This window comes from Triticum urartu, chromosome 2A, assembly GCF_056163025.1.
Source record: "Triticum urartu cultivar PI428250 chromosome 2A, HENAU_Tu73, whole genome shotgun sequence".
In the NCBI taxonomy this organism is placed as follows: Eukaryota; Viridiplantae; Streptophyta; class Magnoliopsida; order Poales; family Poaceae; genus Triticum; species Triticum urartu.
Genome location: NC_141874.1, coordinates 188,579,707 through 188,586,695, shown reverse-complemented (window position 1 = coordinate 188,586,695; position 6,989 = coordinate 188,579,707).

Genomic DNA, 6,989 nt, shown 5'->3' with positions numbered 1-6,989 from the left:
CTCTACTTGACTAGCTCATTGATCAAAGATGGTTAAGTTTCCTAACCATTGACATGAGTTGTTATTTGATCAATGGGATCAGATCATTAGGAGAATGATGTGATTGACTTGACCCATTCCGTTAGCTTAGCACTTGATCGTTTGTTTACTGCTATTGCTTTCTTAATGACTTATACATGTTCTTATGACTATGAGATTATGCAACTCCCGAATACAGGAGGAACACTTTGTGTGTTACCAAACGTCACAACATAATTGGGTGATCATAAAGGTGCTCTACAGGTGTTTCCGATGGTACTTGTTGAGTTGGCATAGATCAAGATTAGGATTTGTCACTCCGATTGTCGGAGAGGTATCTCTGGGCCCTCTCGGTAATACACATCACTATAAGCCTTGCAAGCATGATAACTAATGAGTTAGTTATGGGATGATGTATTACGGAACGAGTAAAGAGACTTGCCGGTGACGAGATTGAACTAGGTATTGGATACCGACGATCGAATCTCGGGCAAGTAACATACCGATGACAAAGAGAACAACGTATAGTGTTGTGCGGTTTGACCGATAAAAATCTACGTAGAATATGTAGGAGACAATATGAGCATCCAGGTTCCGCTATTGGTTATTGACCGGAGACGTGTCTCGGTCATGTCTACATAGTTCTCAAACCCGTAGGGTCCGCACGCTTAAAGTTCTGTGATGATCAGTTTTATGAGTTTATATGTTTGATGTACCGAAGTTAGTTCGGAGTCCCGGATTTGATCATGGACATGACGAGGAGTCTCAAAATGGTCGAGACATAAAGATTTATATATTGGAAGCCTATATTTGGATATCAGAAGTGTTCCGGGTGAAATCGGGATTTTACCGGAGTACCGGGGGTTACCGGAACTCCCCCGGGGGTTTAATGGGCCATGATGGGCCTTAGTGGAAGAGAGGAGGGGCTGGCAGGGTAGGCCGCGCCCCCTCTCCCTCTAGTCCGAATTGGACAAGGGGGGGGGGCGCCCCCCTTTCCTTCCTCTCTCCCTCCTCCTTCCCCCTTCTCCTATTCCAACTAGGAAAGGAGGGAGTCCTACTCCCGGTGGGAGTAGGACTCCTCCTGGCGCGCCTCCTCCTGGCCGGCCACCTCTCCCCTCTTGTTCTTTTATATACGGGGGCAGGGGGCACCTCTAGACACACAGGTTGATCATTGAGATCTCTCCAGCCGTGTGCGGTGCCCCCCTCCACCATAATCCACCTCGGTCATACTGTAGTGGTGTTTAGGCGAAGCCCTGCTGCAGTAGCTTCATCAACATTGTCACCACGCCGTCGTGCTGACGAAACTCTTCCCCCGAGCTCTACTGGATCGTGAGCTCGCGGGACGTCACCAAGCTGAACGTGTGCTGAACGCAGAGGTGCCGTATGTTCGGTGCTGAGGATCGGTCGATCGTGAAGACATACGACTACATCAACCGCGTTGTCATAATGCTTCCGCTTAACGGTCTACGAGGGTACGTGGATGACACTCTCCCCTCTCATTGCCGTGCATCACCATGATCCTGCGTGTGCGTAGGAATTTTTTTGAAATTACTACGTTCCTCAACAGTGGCATCCGAGCCAGGTTTTATGCGTTGATGTTATATGCACGAGTAGAACACAAGTGAGTTGTGGGAGATACAAGTCATACTACTTACCAGCATGTCATACTTTGGTTCGGCGGTATTGTTGGATGAAGCGGCCCGGAGCGACATTACGCGTACACTTACGCGAGACTGGTTCTACCGACGTGCTTTGCACACAGGTGGCTGACGGGTGTCAGTTTCTCCAACTTTAGTTGAACCGAGTGTGGCTATGCCCGGTCCTTGAGAAGGTTAAAACAGCACCAACTTGACGAACTATCGTTGTGGTTTTGATGCGTAGGTAAGAACGGTTCTTGCTTAGCCCGTAGCAGCCACGTAAAACTTGCAACAACAAAGTAGAGGACGTCTAACTTGTTTTTGCAGGGCATGTTGTGATGTGATATGGTAAAGACATGATGCTATATTTTTTGTATCAGATGATCATGTTTTGTAACGGAGTTATCGGCAACTGGCAGGGGCCATATGGTTGTCGCTTTATTGTATGCAATGCAATTGCCCTGTAATTGCATTGCCCTGTAATTGCTTTACTTTATCACTAAGCGGTAGCAATAGTCGTAGAAGCAATAGTTGGCGAGACGGCAACGATGCTACCATGGAGATCAAGGTGTCACGCCGGTGACGATGGTGATCATGACGGTGCTTCAGAGATGGAGATCACAAGCACAAGATGATGATGGCCATATCATAACACTTATATTGATTGCACGTGATGTTTATCCTTTATGCATCTTATTCTGATTTGTTTGATGGTAGCATTATAAGATAATCTCTCACTAAATTTCAAGATAAAAGTGTTCTCCGTGAGTATGCACCGTTGCCAAAGTTCGTCGTGCCGAGACACCATGTGATGATCGGGTGTGATAAGCTCTACGTCCATCTACAACGGGTGCAAGCCAGTTTTGCACACGCAAAATACTCAGGTTAAACTTGACGAGCCTAGCATATGCAGATATGGCCTCGGAACACTGAGACCGAAAGGTCGAGCGTGAATCATATAGTAGATATGATCAACATAGTGATGTTCACCATTGAAAACTACTCCATTTCACGTGATGATCAGTCATGGTTTAGTTGATATGGATCACGTGATCACTTAGATGATAAGAGGGATGTCTATCTAAGTGGGAGTTCTTAAGTAATATGATTAGTTGAACTTAAATTTATCATGAACTTAGTACCTGATAGTATTTTTGCTTATCTATGTTGTTGTAGATAGACGACCCATGCTGTTGTTCTGTTGAATTTTAATGCGTTCCTTGAGAGAGCAAAGTTGAAAGATGATGGTAGCAATTACACGGACTGGGTCCGTAACTTGAGGATTATCCTCATTGCTGCACATAAGAATTACATCCTGGAAGCACCACTGGGTGCCAGGCCTAGTGCAGATGGTGCTGACAACGTAAAGAACGTTTGGCAGAGTAAAGCTGATGACTACTCGATAGTTCAGTCTGCCATGCTTTACGGCTTAGAACCGGGACTTCAACGACATTTTGAACGTCATGGAGCATATGAGATGTTCCAGGAGTTGAAATTAATATTTCAAGCAAATGCCCAGATTGAGAGATATGAAGTCTCCAATAACTTCTATAGCTGCAAGATGGAGGAGAATAGTTCTGTCAGTGAGCATATACTCAAAATGTCTGGGTATCATAATCACCTGACTCAACTGGGAGTTAATCTTCCTGTTGATAGTGTCATTGACAGAGTTCTTCAATCACTACCACCAAGCTACAAAAGCTTCCTGATGAACTATAATATGTGATACGTCCATTTTACATCATGCTTTATATCGATATTTATCGCATTATGGACTGTTATTTCACTTTATGTCATAATACTTATGGCTATTTTCTCTTATTTTACAAGGTTTACATAAAGAGGGAGAATGCCGGCAGCTGGAATTCTGGTCTGGAAAAGGAGCAAATATTAGAGACCTATTCTGCGCAACTCCAAAAGTCCTGAAACTCCACGAAACGTCTTAAAAGAAATAAAGAAAAATCCACGCCAAAGATGAAGGCCAGGGGGCCCACACCCTTTTCATGAGGGTGGGGGGCGTGCCCCCCCCCCTAGGGCGCCTCCCCTACCTCGTGGGCTCCCTGGTGGCTCTCCGATGCCCATCTTCTCCTATATGAGGTCTTTTGATGAGAAAAAATAAGAAGGAACTTTTTCAGGACAAGACTCCGCGGCCACGAGGCGGAACCTTGGTGGATCCAATCTAGAGCTCCGGCAGAGTTGTTCTGCCGGGGAAACTTCCCTCCGGGAGGGGGAAATCATCACCATCGTCATCACCAACGCTCCTCTCATCGGGAGAGGGCAATCTCCATCAACATCTTCACCAGCACCATCTCATGTCCAAACCCTAGTTCATCTCTTGTATCCAATTCTTGTCTCAAAGTCCGGGATTGGTGCTAGTAGGTTGCTAGTAGTGTTGATTACTCTTGGTAGTTGATGCTAGTTGGTTTAATTGGTGGAAGATCATATGTTCAGATCCTATATGCATATTATTACCCCTCTGATTATGAACATGAATATGCTTTGTGAGTAATTACGTTCGTTCCCGAGGACAAGGGAGAAGTCTTGCTATGAGTAGTCATGTGAATTTGGTATTCGTTTGATATTTTGATAAGATGTATGTTGTCTAACCTCTAGTGGTGTTATGTGAAAGTCGACTACATAACACTTCACCATTATTTGGGCCTAGAGGAAGGCATTGGTAAGTAATAAGTAGATGATGGGTTGCTAGAGTGACAGAAGCTTAAACCCTAGTTTATGCGTTGCTTCGTAAGGGGCTGATTTGGATCTATATGTTTCATGCAATGGTTAGGTTTACCTTAATACTTTTGTTGTAGTTGCGGATGCTTGCAATAGAGGTTAATCATAAGTGGGATGCTTGTTCAAGTAAGAACAGCACCCAAGCACCGGTCCACCCACATATCAAATTATCAAAGTATCGAACGCGAATCATATGAACGTGATGAAAACTAGCTTGACGATATTCCCATGTGTCCTCGGGAGCGCTTTTCCTATTATAAGAGTTTGTTCCGGCTTGTCCTTTGCTACAAAAGGATTGGGCCATCTTGCTGCACTTTTATTTACTTTTGTTACTTGTTGCTCATTACAATCTATCTTATCACAAAACTATCTGTTACCACTTATTTCAGTACTTGCAGAGAATACCTTGCTGAAAACCGCTTATCATTTCCTTCTGCTCCTCGTTGGGTTCGACACTCTTACTTATCGAAAGGACTAGATAGATCCCCTATACTTGTGGGTCATCAAGACTCTTTTCTGGCGCCGTTGCCGGGGAGTGTAGCGCCTTTGGTAGGTGGAATTTGGTAAGGAAAAATTTATATAGTGTGCTGAAATTTACTGTCACTTGTTACTATGGAAAGTAATTCTCTGAGGGGCTTGTTCGGGGTATCTTCACCCCATCCAGTAGAGCAAAGAGTTGCTCCTCAACCTACTGAACCTATTGAAAATGAAATTCCTTATGAGTATCCTTCGGGTATGATAGAAAAACTGCTAGATAACCCTTTTACAGGAGATGGAACAAAGCATCCTGATGAGCACTTAATATATGTGGATGAAGTTTGTGGATTATTTAAGCTTGCAGGTATACCCGATGATGTTGCTAAGAAGAAGGTCTTCCCTTTATCTTTGAAGAGAGACGCATTGATATGGTATAGGCTATGTGATGATATGAGATCATGGGACTATAAAAGATTGAAGCTGGAATTTCATCAAAAGTATTACCCTATGCATCTTGTTCATCGTGATCACAATTATATATATAATTTCTGGCCTCACGAAGGAGAAAGCATCGCTCAAGCTTGGGGGAGGCTTAAATCAATGTTATATTCATGCCCCAATCATAAGCTCTCAAGAGAAATAATTATGCAAAGTTTTTATGCTCGACTTTCTGAAAACAATCGCACCATGCTCGATATTTCTTGTGATGGCTCTTTTATGATGAAGACTATTGAATTCAGATGGAATTTATTGGATAGAATTAAATGCAACTCTAAAGATTGGGACCTCGACGAAGGTAAAGAGTCAAGTATGACACCTAAGTTTGATTGTGTTAAATCTTTTATGGACACCGATATTTTCCGTAAGTTTAGCACTAAATATGGACTTGACTCTGAGATAGTAGCTTCTTTCTGTGAATCTTTTGCTACTTATGTTGATCTCCCTAAGGAGAAGTGATTTAAATATCATCCTCCCATAGAAGTAAAAGTAGCTGCACCTATTAAAGTTGAAGAAAAGACTGTCACTTATAATGATCCTATTGTTCCTACTTCTTACATTGAGAAACCACCTTTCCCTGTTAGAATAAAGGATCATGCTAAAGCTTCAACTGTTGTTCGTAAAAGCAATATTAGAACTTATACACCTCCTGAGCAAGTTAAAGTAGAACCTAATATTGCTATTGTTAAAGATCTCTTGTCTGTTAATATTGATGGGCATGTTATTCAGTTCGAAGGTGAAACTGCTAGAATTGCTAAACCTTGTGATAAGGATAAACATAGACCTGTGGTAGGCGTGCCTGTTATTTCTGTTAAAATAGGAGATCATTGTTATCATGGCTTATGTGATATGGGTGCTAGTGCTAGTGTTATACCGCATACTTTATACGAATAAATTAAGAATGAAATTGCACCTGTTGAGTTAGAAGATATTGATGTTACTATTAAACTTGCTAATAGAGATACTATTGCACCAATTTGAATTGTTAGAGATGTTGAAGTCTTGTGTGGGAAAACTAAATATCCTGCTGATTTTCTTGTTCTTACTTCTCCGCAAGATAGCTTTTGTTCAATTATATTTGGTAGACCCTTCTTAAATACTGTCAATGCTACCATAGACTGCACTAAGAATATTGTTACTGTTGGTTTGGATGATATGGTTCCTGAGTTTAATTTCTCTAAATTTAGTAAACAACATCGTGAGGAAGAATTACCTAGTAAGGATGAAATAATTGGTCTTGCTTCTATTGCCGTACCTCCTAGTGATCCTTTAGACCACTATTTGCTAGACCATGAAAATGATATGTTCATGAATGAAAGAAGGGAAATAGATGAAGTATTCTTTAAACAGGAACCTATTCTGCATCACAACTTGCCTGTTGAAATTTTAGGGGATCCTCCTCCACCCAAGGGTGATCCCATGTTTGAGCTCAAACCTTTGCCTGATAATCTTAAATATGCTCATCTTGATGAAAAGAAGATATATCATGTTATTATTAGTGCTAACCTTTCAGAGCATGAAGAAGAAAAATTATTGAAAACTCTGAAGAAGCACCGTGTTGCTACTGGATATACTCTTGATGATCTTAAGGGCATTAGTCCCACTCTATGTCAACATAAAATA